The 16,387-nt window shown below is 48.1% G+C and overlaps 1 protein-coding gene across 2 annotated transcripts in view; it reads left to right on the plus strand.

Annotated features, from left to right (window-relative positions):
- Nucleotides 1-16,387, plus strand: part of LOC144479192 (signal peptide, CUB and EGF-like domain-containing protein 3) — a 399,824-nt gene that overhangs the window by 198,573 nt on the left and 184,864 nt on the right. The window contains exon 1 of one of the 2 annotated variants that reach the window (XM_078197828.1): nucleotides 4,917-5,174. The exons of the other annotated variant lie outside the window; for it this stretch is intronic. The gene's annotated coding sequence lies outside the window, so the exon portion shown is untranslated. Of the gene's footprint in view, nucleotides 1-4,916; nucleotides 5,175-16,387 lie in introns of those variants that run through there. 2 annotated transcript variants of the gene reach the window in all.

A 16,387-nucleotide genomic window follows, 5' to 3' on the forward strand; every position in this document is an offset into this window, starting at 1 on the left:
ACAGAGAGAATAAAGGGCGTGAATGGCCAAACGGCAAAGAAGCTAAAATGAGAGGGTAAACTGTGACAGATGAAGATGTTGCGGGGGAGGGGGAATGGGGCAGAGGTAAAATTCAAAAAGGGGGAAACAAAGGGGGAGAAAAGGTAAGGGAAGTGGGATAAAGTAGGGGGAGAGACGGGGGGGGGGGGGGGGGAAGAAAAATGAAGAAAGACAGTAAAGAAATAAAAGGTATCTAACCCTAACCCTAATGAACCCTAACCCTAACCCTAATGAACTCTAACCCTAACCCTAATGAACCCTAACCCTAATGAACCCTAACCCTAATGAACCCTAACCCTAACCCCACAAAAAGAAACAAAATATAAAAGTCGGATTCAGGTGCTTGAGCAGTGAGGGTGAGTGAGGAGGGAAGTCTCTGCTCCGTGCTGCTCAGGAGGGCCTGGACCTTGAGGGCCCTGGCTGGCTTCCAGGTGTCAGGGAACTAGCAACCATTCCCGCTAGTTCCACTCCCGATTTTATGACTATTTCCCACCGCAAAACGGGCGCGATGAGGTCGTAAAATTCCGCCCTCTGATTCAACCATTGATTTTCTTTTTCTTCACCTGCCTTGTAATGAGAGGTAAAGCTGACACCATCTTCATTCCGCTGCCCCTGGGATACCCCTGTGTCAGTAAGGCGGGAGTCAGAAGGTGTAGCCACAGCCCCGGCACAAGCTTGAGCCCTTCCTCCTCCCTTCGGGGTTCCTGCAGGCCCCTGGACCACTCTTCTGCTTCTGCAGTCAGCTCCAGAAGCTCCGGCGTCACTTGGCCCTGCCAGTCCTGAAGGACTACCTGCGTCCTACCCATGGTGGTCGAGCCCTCAGCAATGGCCACCTGAGAAGAGGGCCACCTGTCAATGGCCGCAGCAAGTGCCCTATGAGACTGGGCCACACTCTGCAGCCCCTCGGCCATGACCTTCTGCGACTGGCCCATGATCTCAAGGACTGCTGCCGTAGCCCGCTGTGTCTCAGCGCTGTCCCGCTGGGTCTCCTTCAAGCTCTTGAGCCTCTCAGCCATGGGCCGCAGAATCTTGAGAAGCCTGTTGAGGCCCTCAGCTGTTGCCTGCTGTGACTTGGCCATCGCTTGGAACCTGCCACTCATGGTGAGGGTTCCCTGCCTCAGGCATTCCACTGCAGACGCCACCCTTGCAGTGTTGGCCTGGGAACCATGCAAGACAGGCAATAGCTGGTCCACCTGAAAGTTTTGGGACTCTTCCCAGCAGCCTCGCAGTGGGTCCAGTGTGGCCGTCAGCCCCTCCTGCATTCCCTGGCTCTGTGGCTGCATCTCCAGCAGCTGAGGGAGAAGTGATCTCAGAGGCCCAGCATGTAGCCTGGGGCCAGATGATTCCTCACCTCTGGCAGACCCCCGCATGCCAGAGGCCTCGGACGTTCCCTCCTCCACCAGAGAGTGACCCAGAAGCCTCGCCACTAACTGGACCCACCGATGTGAGGGTCTCTGAGATGGTGAGTTGCGAAGTGGAAGCTGATGCCAAACTGGTGCCAGCATCAGAGGTCCCTTCACCCACTTCCTCCGAGGAGTCCTCCGAGCTGTCAGAGGCAGGATGGGTGGGAGCGGCAGTGGGGGCCGCAATGCTCGATGTCCCAGGCACCATGGGATCCCTTCCTGCAACACAGGACACAAGGTTCAGTGCAAGGGAGGGAGAGGAATCTGGGCTGCATGCAACTTACTTGAGATTTCTCCAACAAGCGGAGGATTGGTAGGTGCTCACTTCAATCTCCAGCCTGACCATGCTGTCACTAATGGTCGCATCCCCATCTCTCCTGCAAGCTCCAGCGGCTGCCCCTCAAAGGGATGAGGACCCAGATCTTGGACACACCACCCCCTGTCTTCACCCTCTCCCGGCGATTATGGGCATTCTTCTCCTATGGGGATGAAAGGAGCCGTGTAAAATCTGAGGCACGGGTCCTGCAGGGTATCGGGGGGCGGCCCTCAGAGGGTAAGGGTTGTGATACCCTTGGGGGGAGGAGAAGAGAAGTATTTGAGGGTCAGGGGCTGGAAGCGTGCAGGACTCTGGGGGTGGGGGGACCTGGGGGTCATTTATGGGGAAGATGCTGGATGAGGTGAAACACTCACCCTTGCTGCCTGGATTAGATCATTCAGTTTTTTGAGGCACAGCTTCCCGGTTCTCCTGACCAGAGTCCTGGCACTAACCCATGCTGCCAACGCCTCCCAGGCTGCATTTCCATCCCTTCCCTTGCGATGGTGGCCTGGTGGGACTGGCACGGTGGCACCGTGGGTTAGCACTGCTGCCTCACACGCCAGGGACCCGGGTTCAATTCCCGGTTTGGGTCACTGTCTGTGCGGAGTCTGCACGTTCTCCCCGTGTCTGCGTGGGTTTCCTCCGGGTGCTCCGGTTTCCTCCCACAGTCTGAAAGACGTGCTGGTTAGGTGCATTATTGGCCATGCTAAATTCTCCCTCAGTGTACCCAAACAGGCGTCGGAGTGTGGCGACTGGAGGATTTTCACAATAACTTCATTGCAGTGTTAATGTAAGCCTACTTGTGACCAATAAATAAACTTTTAAAAAAAACTTTAGAGGGTGGCCCATCTTGTCTCCACTGCCTCCAGGAACCTGGCCAGGTCAGCATCAGAAAAACAGGGGGGGGCTGTCTTCCAGGAGGCCATTTCCTCCTGCGCTGCCTGCCTGTCTGTCCATGCTTGGGGTTTTTATGGAGTTGTCCCTTGTTAAGGCAGATCAGCTGCAGGCAGTCTGGGCGAGTCAGGCGCCTGTTGGAGCATTCCAGCGAGTTTGATGCAGTTTGCCTTGTTACCATGGAGGGGAAGACAAGTCAGCACTTGCAGGTGTGCTGATGGGGGAGGTGGGGGGGGGGGGGGGGGGGGGGGGGAGTGGATTTGTACCTCTGTGATGATCGGGGGCAGGGGAGAGAGAGGGTCAAGTCAGTCAGCAATGGGGGCAGTGGGGTGATGAGGGGCAATGTGCAAGGGGGTCGGGGGGGTAAGGGCGTCAGTACTGTTGGAGAGGGGGTCCCCGATGTCCGTGGGGGGGAGGGGGAGGCGGTATCTGACCCGGGAATGTTCTGTCAGGATAGCTGCTTCTTCTTTCCGCTTCTCTGCGCATGTGCAGTTCGTGTCTCCGATCTGAGCTGCTGGCTTTTGGGCGAATTAAGCCCCACCCACTGCCTCTAGTGGTCAGAAACAGTCTAGCTCCCTTTCTCAAAGACTGAGTGCGTAAGGTTCGGTGTGAAAACTCACCTGGAAAATGGATCAGGAATTCTCCCAATATCACACTAGGTGGACACTAAGGGCCTGATTTTACCATTTTGAGTCTAAGTGCTGAATCCGGGCGTCAAATAGATCCGAACCTGGAATCCTCTTTCCAGCGCGCCCATACGCGTTTTGCCGGCTCCAGTCCGATCCGCGCTGTGGGTGGGGCTTAGCGCTGCCGGACCGATCGGAGCTCTGAGCTGCGCATGCGCAGTTCGAAAAAAATCCGAAGCAGCGCGCCCAGGCGCGAAAGAAAAAACAGCAGAGAGAGCAGAGAGGGGAGGGGGGGGGGGGGCGGGGGGGGGGGGGGGGGGGGGGAGCGGGAGGATGGACTTGGGAGAATCTTGCAAACTGAAAATAATGTAGCATTCTCTTTGTGCTGCCTAATTATCTATGGGAAAGGTAATTAAACTACAGTGTCCTAGTGAGCAATTAGTGACCTGTATAATACATTTGTGATCTGTAACTGGATTGTTGATGCTCAAATGTTCAGAGTCCTGTGGTGAACCTGGAAGAATTGCCCCCGTGGTGGAACTTGGTTGGAAATAAGATTCAAGGAGATTACTAAATCTTGTTTTCATCTGAACATTGCACAGAATTAGAGGAATTTCCTTTGGAAGATAATGTCAAAATTATAATCGCAGGAACTAAAAACCTGACAGTCAAAAACTTGGGAAAATATTTCAAAATATATATCCCCCCATCCATGAACACCACTCAGATGGTTGGTTTGACAACTTTGCCATAAGGACCTGTTCTGTTCAGACTTGTTAATGTTGATGTTGAAGGTGTGATTGCGGAAGACTTGTTCTATTCTGCACTCTCTAACGCTATAACAATAGTAATAGGGTTTGCTTCAGATAGATCATAAATCTTTAATAGACTTTGAATAGCCCTAACCCTCTTAGAATAGCCAAAGCTATCTCTTATACGTTACGGCTGTATCATATACTGTAGTGAATCCACTAGTGCCACACAGACCTAAGGTTTTAAGGTTTATTTTATTATTGTCACAAGTAGGCTTACATTAACACTGCAATGAAGTTACTATGAAAATCCCCTAGTCGCCACACTCCGGCACCTGTTTGGGTACACTGAGGGAGAATTTAGCACGGCCAATGCACCTAACCGGCACGTCTTTGGGGTGTGGGAGGAAACCGGAGCACCCGGAGGAAACCCACGCAGACACGGGGAGAACATGCAGACTCCGCACAGACACTGACCCAAGCTGGGATTGAACCCGGGTCCCTGGTACTGTGAGGCAGCAGTGCTAACCACCGTGCCATTTGCTACCAAATAAACCTGTCGGACTTTAACCTGGTGTTGTTAAAACTCTTACTGTGTTTACCTCAGTCCAACGCCGGCATCTCCACACCACCCTAACTAAGCAGCATTTCCGTTTATTCAACGGGGGAGGGGAGTTAGTTGATTTTCTTCATGCCAATGTAAAGATTTGGTGCACAGATGTTACGCTAGTCCCGTGATACTATTATCGAGGTATTCCCGTCATCAGCTGTGCACAGTTGACATTTAAAAATGGCCTTATGTCAATCAGATCATCACACGGCTGTTCCTTTCCCTCTCTCTTGAGGAATTTGCTTCAACTTGTTCCAGTGATTGGATCTGTCAGGGTTTGCGTTGATTAAAGCGAATCGAAGCAGTATATACCAGCACTAAGCAGTAAAGTTTAACCGACAATGGTGGCTTGCAGAAAGTGACGCACTTTTCAAAAGAGTGCACCGCGGAATTAAACATTTTCAGCAGATTCGTCTGGAAGACGTGCTGGTTAGGGTGCATTGGCCGTACTAAATTCTCCCTCAGTGTTACCCGAACAGGCGCCGGAGTGTGGTGACTAGGGGATTTTCACAGTGACTTCATTGCAGTGTTAATGTAAGCCTTACTTGTGATTCTAATAAATAAACTTAAATTTGAAACTGTGGCTCTACCTCTTCTGTAGTGAGGAGGGAGGCGCGGAATGTAAAATGTGTTGTGAACATGTGTCTTGTAGCTGCCTTTCTGCGGGCAGTCTGAAGGTTGCGCACTCCATGTACCTTGTTTTGCTGCATTCTCTGTGACAGTGCTTTTTTTCAAATCAAAGTCTAAGGACAGGAAGCTGAAGATAAATGTTGTCTGACCTTATTTAATATAAGAGATCATTTCATTGTGTTTTTACTGGATGTGTGCAATTGCATTTGTTGTTCATTAGTGGCGTGGACAATGAGGCAAATTGGTGACAGATGCGGGACTGACAAATGCCAATTATGCGCAGAAGCCTGGAGGATTGACATTTCTTTGAACCTTGCAGAGCAGAAACATATTTTTACATAATCTAATGTTTACAGTAATGATCACTTTTATAAAGTAGACGGGTATAAATTAAAGAAAATATAACCATGTTGCCTTTAGAAAACTGAAGTGCCTTGTTACGTTATTGAGCTTTACATTGCAAAATGAAACGCAAGCCGTTGCTGTGAGGAATTGTTACTGTGCAGGAAATCATCGAAGCATAGAAACCCTGCAGTGCAGAGGGAGGCCATTCGGCCCATCGAGTCTGCACTGACAACAATCCCACCCAGGCCCTATCTCCATAACCCCACAAATTTACCCCGCTAATCCCTCTAACCTACGTTACGTATCCCAGGACACTAAGGGGCAATTTAGCATGGCCAATCAACCTAACCCACACATTTTTGGACTGTGGGGGAAAAACCGGAGCATCCGGAGGAAACCCACGCAGACACGGGGAGAACGTGCAAACTCCACACAGACAGTGACCCACAGAAACACATGCAAATTCCACAGGGAATGTTGCTGCCCCGGAGTATCAGATTTGAGCTCTATTTCAAGTACTTCTGTGGTATGGTTTCTGACGGAGTTTTGGGACAATTTTCGGGTGGCACGGTAGCACAGTGGTTAGCACTGCTGCCTCACAGAGCCAGGGACCTGGGTTCGATTCCCAGCTTGGGTCACTGTCTGTGTGGAGTTTGCACACTCTCCCCGTGTCTGCGTGGGTTTCCTCCGAATGCTCCGGTTTCCTCCCACACTCCAAAAATGTGCGGGTTAGGTAGATTGGCCGTGCTAAATTGCCCCTTAGTGTCAGGGAGATTAGGCCTGTAAATATGTGGGGTTATGGGGCTGGGACCTGGGTGGGATTGTGGTTGGTGCAGACTCGATGGACCAAATGTCCTCCTTCTGCACTGTAGGGATTCTATGATCTACGAATTGTTGTGTTAGGGGAGAATTGATACAATTTCATTTTCAGTATCCGTCCAGACGTATGTTGAGTGGTACCAGCGTGACTCACACAGGGCCGTTGGTGACTGTTGGTACTATCGCCAGACTTCATTGGTGGGATTTTCCAGCCGCGCTCGCCCCAAGACTGGAAAATCCTGCCCGACGTAAATGGACCTTTCCATGGTCCCCCTCCCCCTCCCTGCCCCCACCGCGCCCGCTATGATTCCCATGGCAAGCAGGACAGGAAAATTCCACCCACTGTGTGTGCTTTATAAAGGTGGGAAGCTGCTGTTAACTCGAAAAATATCCGCCGCTTTCAAAGCTGAAGTACGATTCGCATAAATGGTGCCGTTTTCTGGAGGACCATTCCGTGAGAGGTGACCTTGCTAATGTTACACAGCCCTCATTGTACTCACTTCCTTTATGTTCATGACTCACTTTCCATTCATGTTTACTGGCTCGTGCTTGTAGTTCATGGCTCACTCTTTGAATTTTTGCACCAATTTAGAGGTTCCCCAGTGTTCATAGAATCCCTACAGCACAGCAGGAGGTCCATTCAGCCCCTCAAGCCGGCACTGACAATAATCCCATCCGTAACCCCACATATTTACCCTGCTAAGTCCCCCTTAAACCAGGGTCAATTTAGCATGGCCAATCAACCGAACTCACACGTCTTTGCACTGTGGGAGGAAACCGGAGCACCCGGAGGAAACCCACGCAGACACGGGGAGAATGTGCAAACTCCACACAGACAGTGACCCAAGCCGGGAATCGAACCCAACTCCCTGGCGCTGTGAGGCAGCAGTGCTAACCATTGTGCCACCGTGCCGCCCATTCTGTTCTGTCCTCGCCTACGGTTACATTACAGAAAGGGGTAGGGTAGAACATAGAACATTACAGCGCAGTACAGGCCCTTCGGCTCTCGATGTTGCGCCGACCAGTGGTACCAATCTAAAGCCCCTCTAATCTACACTATTCCAATATCATCCATATGTTTATCCAATAACCACTTGAACGCTCTCAACGTTGACGAGTCCACCACTGCTGCAGGCAGGGCATTCCACACCCTTACTACTCTCTGAGTAAAGAACCTACCTCTAACATCTGTCCTATATCTCTCACCCCTCAATTTAAAGCTATGTAGGACTGGAGTTAATCTTTACACACCTTTACCTTTAGAAGCTTTTGTTCAGAGTAATACACATTGCAAATATGCAGCACCTCATCAATTTCAATCCTTTCCTCTTCTTCGGAGGGTAAGGAAATCCTGAGCTCATACCCCCATCACCTGCACACAATTAAATACAATTATTAAGCAATGAACACTTTTGTTCACTTTGTTTTCTACATCACAATAACTTACATATGGAGCATGCATTTAACATGGAAAAATGTGGCAGGGCACTTCACAGAAGTGTAATCAGACAAAGTGAATGTTTAGCTAAAGAAGGGGTAATTAAGAATCTGGCGAAGATGGTGGGTCTGAAGGTGGGGTTTAAAGGAGAGCACGGAATTGGGGTGGTGGGTAAGTTTAGCAAAAATAATTTGTGAGTGTCGGACGCAGACCACTGAAGGCATGGCTGTTAGAATCATAGAATCCCTTCAGTGCAGAAGGAGGCCATTCGCCCCATCATGTCTTCACTGACCACAATTCCACCCAGGCCTTATTCCCGTAACCCCTCATATTTACCCTACTAATCCCCCTGACACTAGGGTTAATTTGGCATGGCCAATCAACCTAACCCATACATCTTTGGCCTGTGGGAGGAAACTGGAGCACCCGGAGGAAACCCACGCAGACACGGGGAGAAAGTGCAGACTCCACACGGACAGTGACCCGAGGTCGGAATTGAACCCGGGTCCGTGGCAAGGTGAGGCAGCAGTGCTAACCACTGTGCCACCGTGTTGGAGTGAGGGAGCAGGGCATGAAGAGGCTGGAGTTGAAGGATCACACCATCTTCAGAAGATTGGCGGGCTGGAGGGTGGGGCAGGAATTGGGAAGGATGACTCCATGAAGGGATGAGAATTTTAAATTCAAGGCATGGGATCCAGTTCAGTGAGTACAAAGGTGGTGCGTGACTTGGGATAGGATAGAGGCAACGGAGGATTGGATGAATTGTTGAGAATAGAAGATAGGATTTTTGAGTTGATTTGATTTATTATTGTCACATGTATTAACATACAGTGAAAAGTATTGTTTCTTGCGCACTATACAGACAAAGCATACCGTTCATAGAGAAGGAAAGGAGAGAGTGCAGAATGTAGTGTTACAGTCATAGCTAGGGTGTAGAGAAAGATCAACTTAATGCAAGGTAAGTCCACTCAAAAGTCTAATGGCAGCAGGGAAGAAGCTGTTCTTGAGTCGGTTGGTATGTGACCTCAGACTTTCGTATCTTTTTCCCGATGGAAGAAGGTGGAAGAGAGAATATCCGGGGTGCGTGGGGTCCTTGATTATGCTGGCTGCTTTGCCGAGGCAGCAGGAAGTGTAGACAGAGTCAATGGATGGGAGGCTGGTTTGCGTGATGGATTGGGCTACATTCACGATCTTTTGTAGTTCCTTGCGGTCTTGGGCAGAGCAGAAGCCATACCAAGCTGTGATACAACCAGAAAGAATGCTTTCTATGGTGCATCTGTAAAAGTTGATGAGAGTCGTAGCTGACATGCCAAATTTCCTTAGTCTTCTGAGAAAGTAGAGATGTTGGTGTTCTTAACTATAGTATCGGCATGGGGGGACCAGGACAGGTTGTTGGTGACAGGTTAGCAAGAGGCCTGCTAGACAAGGTTTACAGTTGTCGAGTCTGGAGGGGACAAAGTTCTGGATGATGGTTTCAGGGCTGATATATGTGCAGAGACTGGCATCGCTTCAAAGGTGAAAGTAGATGGTCTTTGAGGTGGAAAGATTGTAAAGTCAGAAGTACAATTTGGGGTCAAAATGGATGCTGCAACAGTTTGACTCAGCTTGATAATGGCAGGGATGGATATAGAATGGGCAGCAAGGATAGCGACTTTGCAATAGGGGTTGAAGGTGATTGGTATAACCTTCCCCCAATATCAGTGACTTCCTCAAAGTGTTCGCCTATTCTATCCTATCCACTCTTCAACACATGATTTCAGTCATTAACTTTCTTCAGATTTAACATCCTCTGTGTTACACCACCTCCATGGTCCTCGCCATAACTAAACCACAACATTTTGATCCTTCCTGTACTTTTTGGTGCAAAAAAAGTTACATCTTTTCAATTTTTCTATTGAATTTTGTATAATTTTTATATTTATTTACAATTTACAGCATAGCGACGGAAAATTCCATCCAACTAGTTTCTGCTCCACACGAGCTAACACTATTTCTTTATATTTCTTGGAAGACCTAGCCAACAGTTTGGTTTGTTTGATGGCACCACAGTCAGTCCTCCATCTACAGTGACATGCTGGACTGATGTCTGTTGGCTGAACATCCCAACTAAGCATTTCCAGGCATAGACTAGTCAATAATCCTGTATCAAATTGGTAGTCTGATGAGCGAGGTTTGTGGTTTGAGTATTGGAGACCATGCTGCCACAGTAGCAGAAGCATGTTGTTCGGCTGGGGCAACGGGAGCATTGCCATGTATTCCCAACGTTCATGCTGGAACAGAAGGATAGAAAATATTTGTGCGCCGCAGATTTTAAACAAAATGTCATTTCCCCTGATGAAGAGAATAGCTGAGGTAAGAGTTAAACGTTGGGTAACCATCATAGAGCCATAGAGGTTTACAGCATGGAAACAGGCCCTTCGGCCCAACTTATCCATGCCGCCCCTTTTTTTAACCCCTAAGCTAGTCCCAATTGCTCGCGTTTGGCCCATATCCCTCTATACCCATCGTACCCATGTAACTGTCTAAATGCTTTTTAAAGGACAAAATTGTACCCGCCTCGATTACTACCTCTGGCAGCTCATTCCAGACACTCACCACCCTCTGTGTGAAACAATTGCCCCTCTGGACACTTTTGTACCTCTCCCCTCTCACCTTAAACCTATGCCCTCTAGTTTTAGACTCCCCTACCTTTGGGAAAAGATGTTGACTATCTCGCTGATCTGTGCCCCTCATTATTTTATAGACTTCTATAAGATCACCCCTCAACCTTCTACGCTCCAGAGGAAAAAGTCCCAGTCTATCCAGCCTCTCCTTATAACTCAAACCATCAAGTCCCAGTAGCATCCTAGTCTGCATCACATGAGCAGTAACATGGGTAGCACAGTGGTTAACACTGCTGCCTCACAACGCCAGGGACTCAGGTTCAAGTCTGGTCTCGGGTGATTGTCTGTGTGGAGTTTGCACATTCTCCCCATATCTGCGTGGGTTTCCTCCGGGTGCTCCGGTTTCCTCCCACAGTAAGAAGTCTCACAACACCAGATTAAAGTCCAACAGGTTTATTTGGTAGCACAAGCTTTCGGAGCACTGCTCCTTCATCAGGTGAGTGAAGATTGTGGTCTTCACTCACCTGAAGAAGGAGCGAGACTCCAAAAGCTTGTGCTACCAAATAAACCTGCTGGACTTTAACCTGGTGTTGTGAGACTTCTTACTGTGCTTTCCCCAATCCAACGCCGGCATCTCCACATCATTCCTCCCACAGTCCAAAGATGTGCAGGTTAGGTGAATTGGCCATGCTCAATTAACCCTAGTGTCGGGGGATTAGCAGGGAAAATATGAGGGTTATGGGAAGAGAGCCTGGATGGGATTGTGGTTGGTGCAGACTCGATGGGCCGAGTGGCCTCCTTCTGCACTGTAGAGATTCTATGATTCTAATTTGCAGAATTTTTATCCAGACATAGACAGAGCGCTCCTAGGAAATTATATATAATGTATATAATTTAAGAGCCAATATTTTCACCTCAGTAACAGATTCCCTCTTTTATTTGGAGAAAACAACCTTAGCTTCTGCATGAAAACAGATCTTTATGTTTTAACGCTGTTGCTGTTTATAATTTACAATCCTTTACAGCTCCAAATTGTTTCTTGACATCAAGCTCAACCCTACATGTTGAATTGTAAATTCGGGTCCTCATTAAACCACAACATAAATGGGAAAGTGCTGTAGCTATTGTATCGGACTCTGGCAGTTGGCTAAGTCTCATTCTCATCTGTGTTTGGCTGGTGTCCCGGAGACTGCAGATGGTGAAAAATATCACCTGATTATCAAATTACCTTCATTGCCTCGCTGGTGCCTTTCAAATTTGATTCAACCAATGAGACTCTTGTACAACAAAAAAAGGGGTTTTTGTTTAAAGTTGCCCAATGGGTCTTTATATCCTGCGCTAATTGCTGACCATTCATTTTTACTTGTATGCAATATTACTTTTGTTAAAAATGTCCTTTGAACTGAAATCAAAACATTTGTGTTGCAATTGTGGTAAAATATAGCAGAACGTTTTAATGCCCAAGTTATGTCTTGCAGCCGAGTTATTTTAATTGATTAGAATTTAGTTACAGAAGGTAAGCCTGACAGCTCCTACTGTAAATGTTTCATGTTACTCTGATGGTGGGTGTTACAGATCACTGAGGGAGCCTGAGTTGCTGTGGCAACATGCAGTGTTACATTCATGTTGTAGCAATGGGTTGCGATGGTGGATACTCCAACTTACTTTCCACTCACGTGGATGGCCAGGGATCCCTCCCATTCTTCCTGCCTGCCTTTGGCATGTGTTGGGAGGACTTGCGGATTAATAATCGGCCTGTTTTTGTCTGTGTTATGAACACACCTGCTCTGGCCATCAAGTCCTGGGATGGGATGAGTTTCTGGCTTCAAGGCAGGAGGGACAGGACCCACTTTGCCGCACGAACTCTACACTAGCTCTAGGCGATGTGAAAGTGGTTATTAGGTTCTGAAAGTAAGGGCATTGTGAGATTGGAGGTATTTGCGTTTTCATTTTGCTTTTTCTTTGCGCCTTAATTACCCCTCCGCCCACACCCAAAATGAAGATCAACTATTTCAAGTTTTCATACCCAGCTGGCAACAACTTCAATAGAAATAGCAGAGATAAAAATCTGGATTAGTCATCTTGCCAATCTGGAAGCGACTATAATTACGTAAAATGCATTGCACTAATAGGCTGGTGAGGAATGTTGATGATTGAGACACTTCTTTATCAGTAACCAGGATTTTGCCAGAAGTTTATATTCTTGTTCCTGGGAAATGCCCATCCTTAGTTACTGTGAGAAAGGTCTTCTCCTTGAGTCACTGCACTCTACGTGGTCATGCGGGTGTTACAATGGCGCTAAGTAGAGATGAAATGGTGATGTGATAACGATGACTTTTCGACCAGATTTGGGCACCGTGAAACTCTTGTGATTGTCACTGAGTGGTTCCAATGTACTTTTGGACATTTAAAAATGTCCAAAAAGGGGCGGCACGGTAGCATAGTGGTTGGCACTGCTGCTTCACAGCACCAGGGACCTGGGTTCGATTCCCACCTTGGGTCACTGTCTGTGTGGAGTTTGCACGTTCTCCCCGTGTCTGCGTGGGTTTCCTCCGGGTGCTCCGGTTTTCTCCCACATTCTGAAAGATATGCTGATTAGGTGCATTGACCCGAACAGCGCCGGACTGTGGCGATTAGGGGAATTTCACAGTAACTTCATTGCAATGTTAATGTAAGCCTTATTTGTGACTACTTTAAATTGCAATCTCTGTGAGAAATAGCTTTAATTTTAAATTTGTTTGCTATCTCCAGTTGGCTGTGACTGAGTGGAAAATACGCAGTAGAATGAATTATGTGCATGATATGGCTCCATATTGCAGAGTGCCAGGCTGAAACACCTTGCCCCTAGAACAGTGATGGGCAACTGAGGCTGGTGAGTGGGCCGCAAGATTAAAATCGGGCTTGTTCACTAATTTTAATCAAAAGGAAAATACTGCGGATTCTGTGGAAGGGTCATAAAGACTCAAAACATTAACTGTGTCCTTGATTTGATTTGATTTGATTTATTATTGTCACATGTATTAACATACAGTGAAAAGTATTGTTTCTTGCGCGCTATACAGACAAAACATACCATTCATAGAGAAGGAAACGAGAGAGTGCAGAATGTAGTGTTACAGTCATAGCTGGGGTGTAGAGAAAGATCAACTTAATGCAAGGTAAACCCATTCAAAAGTCTGACAGCAGCAGGGAAGAAGCTGTTCTTGAGTCAGTTGGTACGTGACCTCAGACTTTTGTATCTTTTTCCCGACGGAAGAAGGTGGAAGAGAGAATGTCCGGGGTGCGTGGGGTCCTTAATTGTGCTGGCTGCTTTGCCGAGGCAGCGGGAAGTGTAGACAGAGTCAATGGATGGGAGGCTGGTTTGCGTGATGGATTGGGCTGCATTTACGACCTTTTGTAGTTTCTTGCAGTCTTAGGCAGAGCAGAAGCCATACCAAGCTGTGATACAACCAGAAAGAATGCTTTCTATGGTGCTTCTGTAAATGTTGGTGAGTGTCGTAGCTGACATGCCAAATTTCCTTAGTCTTCTGAGAAAGTAGAGGCATTGGTGGGCTTTCTTAACTATAGTGTCGGCATGGGGGGGCCAGGACAGGTTGTTGGTGATCTGGACACCTAAAAACATGAAGCTCTCGTTGGGGATTATAAAGCTGCACCATTACTTTAGAATCACACAAGAGTATTAGGTTTGTCATATAACACTTCAGTTACCCAGAATTTTAAAAAACCTTGAGTTTATGTTCTTGTCGGACGAACGCTGGAGTGCAGCTCCAAAGGTGTTGTCTGCCCTCTCATGCCTGATCCAATTGCCATTCTTCGTATGTGAGGGTCAGTATTTAGGATCAACAACCTCCTCAACCAATAGGGGCACGACCTGAAGGATCAGCCTGACCTGATCTACTGCTTACGTGATGTCCACACACACTCGCACTTCCCCACAGGAATGAGGAACACACTGATGAGGAATGAGCTACATGGCTGACTTTTTTCCCCCTTCCCTAGGCCTGGAAAGTATGGGAATCACCTGCGGTCCAACACTGCAGTTGGGAATTGACCTTGCTGTGGCCGCAGTGCAGTCAATCTCTGGGACACTGCCTTCGGTTGAGTCAGACTGTGAGCAGGTCTCCTGTAATTTAAAGCACAACAATGGTTTTCTCCCATGTCAGATTCTGCGTTGCGAACCTCACTAACTCCGCACAAATGAGTTCCCCTCCGACTCCCCTCGTGGGCTGTCAGCTGATTCACCCGTCTGCCCTCAGCTGGCAGGGTCAAAGGTCCCCACGCCATGTTTAAACACCAGTTCAGAACACTCATCTCACTCTCTCCAGCCCACCTGTCTTCAACAGACCGTGCAGGATGTTAGCAACCCAGAGGGAACAGGCTAGCAGCCTCAAGAGGAAGCCCGTTCCTAGATTCAACCACCAAGCCTCCACTACCCACCTCCCAGACACTACTTTCACCACCTTATATCGAGGAGTAGTACTCACGCTTTTTGTACTCAAGCCTTAGATGGGAAGTGAATCTGGAACCATGACCACCTGTACAATCATGACCACCTGTACATCCATGACCGCCTGTACATTCATGACCACCTGCACATTCATGGCCGCCTGTATATTTATGACCACCTGTACATTCATGACCGCCTGTACATTCATGACCGCCTGTATATTCATGACCACCTGTACATTCATGCTGTAGTACACAATTGAAACCCATAGAATCATAGAATTCTACAGCTAGCCCCTCGAGTCTCCACCGACCACAATCCCACCCAGGCCCTATCCCCATACATTTACCCTAGTGCCCCTGAAACTAAGGGGCAATTTAGCATGGCCAATAGTTCACACAACAAATCACTAACGCAATGTGGCTGCTGACTAACGCCCAGAATGGGTTCAATACGACTCCCTCCCCCAAACGCTCCTGCTGTGGGCATTCCAGCTGTGCAGTGATGTTGGACAGCTGTGCCATGCTATCCAGTGGAAATGGAGAGGAAAATGTGGAACTAATACACTGGCCACCTGTTTGCTACCAGCGCTGATAGGTGGGAAAGAGGCGGAATTGGAAAAACTGAGGGCCATTATGACGTTACTTGCCACTGGCAGTTTCATTCCTGTTTTGTAGGTTGGCTATACGTAACCTTGGTGTGACTCTTGCCCTCTGTCATTGGCAGAGAGGTATACCAATATTTGCTGCCTTGTGCTGATGCCTGCTCATCTCCTTGGCATATGGTCTTCCATCTTGTACCAGTTTTCCATTAAATATTGTACACCGGGCCATGAAAAATGGACAACAAGCGTAATTACACTGACAACCAATTCTTGATTGTCGGTTGGTTCCGCAGTGTGGCGCATTTGCGTGTACTGGAAGCTGTATACATGAATGCACAGGGCCCTGTGCCTGTAAGCAGACAAAAAGAACATGTACACACATTGTACCTGTTTCAGCTCAACAAAATAACTGACAACCATTTGCTGACTCGTTTCTCATGCAATGCCTTTTCTCCACGGCAACGTCTCTACCAATCAGTGTCTACTTGCAAAACAATCAGCACTTTCTTCACATTCAGTATAAATTGTGGTTTTCCCCTTATTTAGGGTGGTACGGTGGCACAGTGGTTAGCACTGCTGCCTCACCCAGGGACCCGGTTTCAGTTCTGGCCTTGGGTGACTGTGTGGAGTTTGCAGGTTCTCCCCGTGTCTGCGTAGGTTTCTTCCGGGTGCTCCGGTTTCCTCCCACACTCCAAAGATGTGCAGGTTAGATGGATTGGCCGTGCTAACTTGACCCTTAGTGTCTCACAATGTGTAGGTTAAATGGACTAGCCGTGATAACTGAGCGGAGTTATGGGGAAGGATGTGTTGGCCTTGGAAAGGGTCCAGAGGAGGTTCACAAGAATGATCCCTGGAATGAAG

The sequence above is a fragment of the Mustelus asterias genome, chromosome 25 (assembly GCF_964213995.1).
Source record: "Mustelus asterias chromosome 25, sMusAst1.hap1.1, whole genome shotgun sequence".
NCBI lineage: Eukaryota > Metazoa > Chordata > Chondrichthyes > Carcharhiniformes > Triakidae > Mustelus > Mustelus asterias.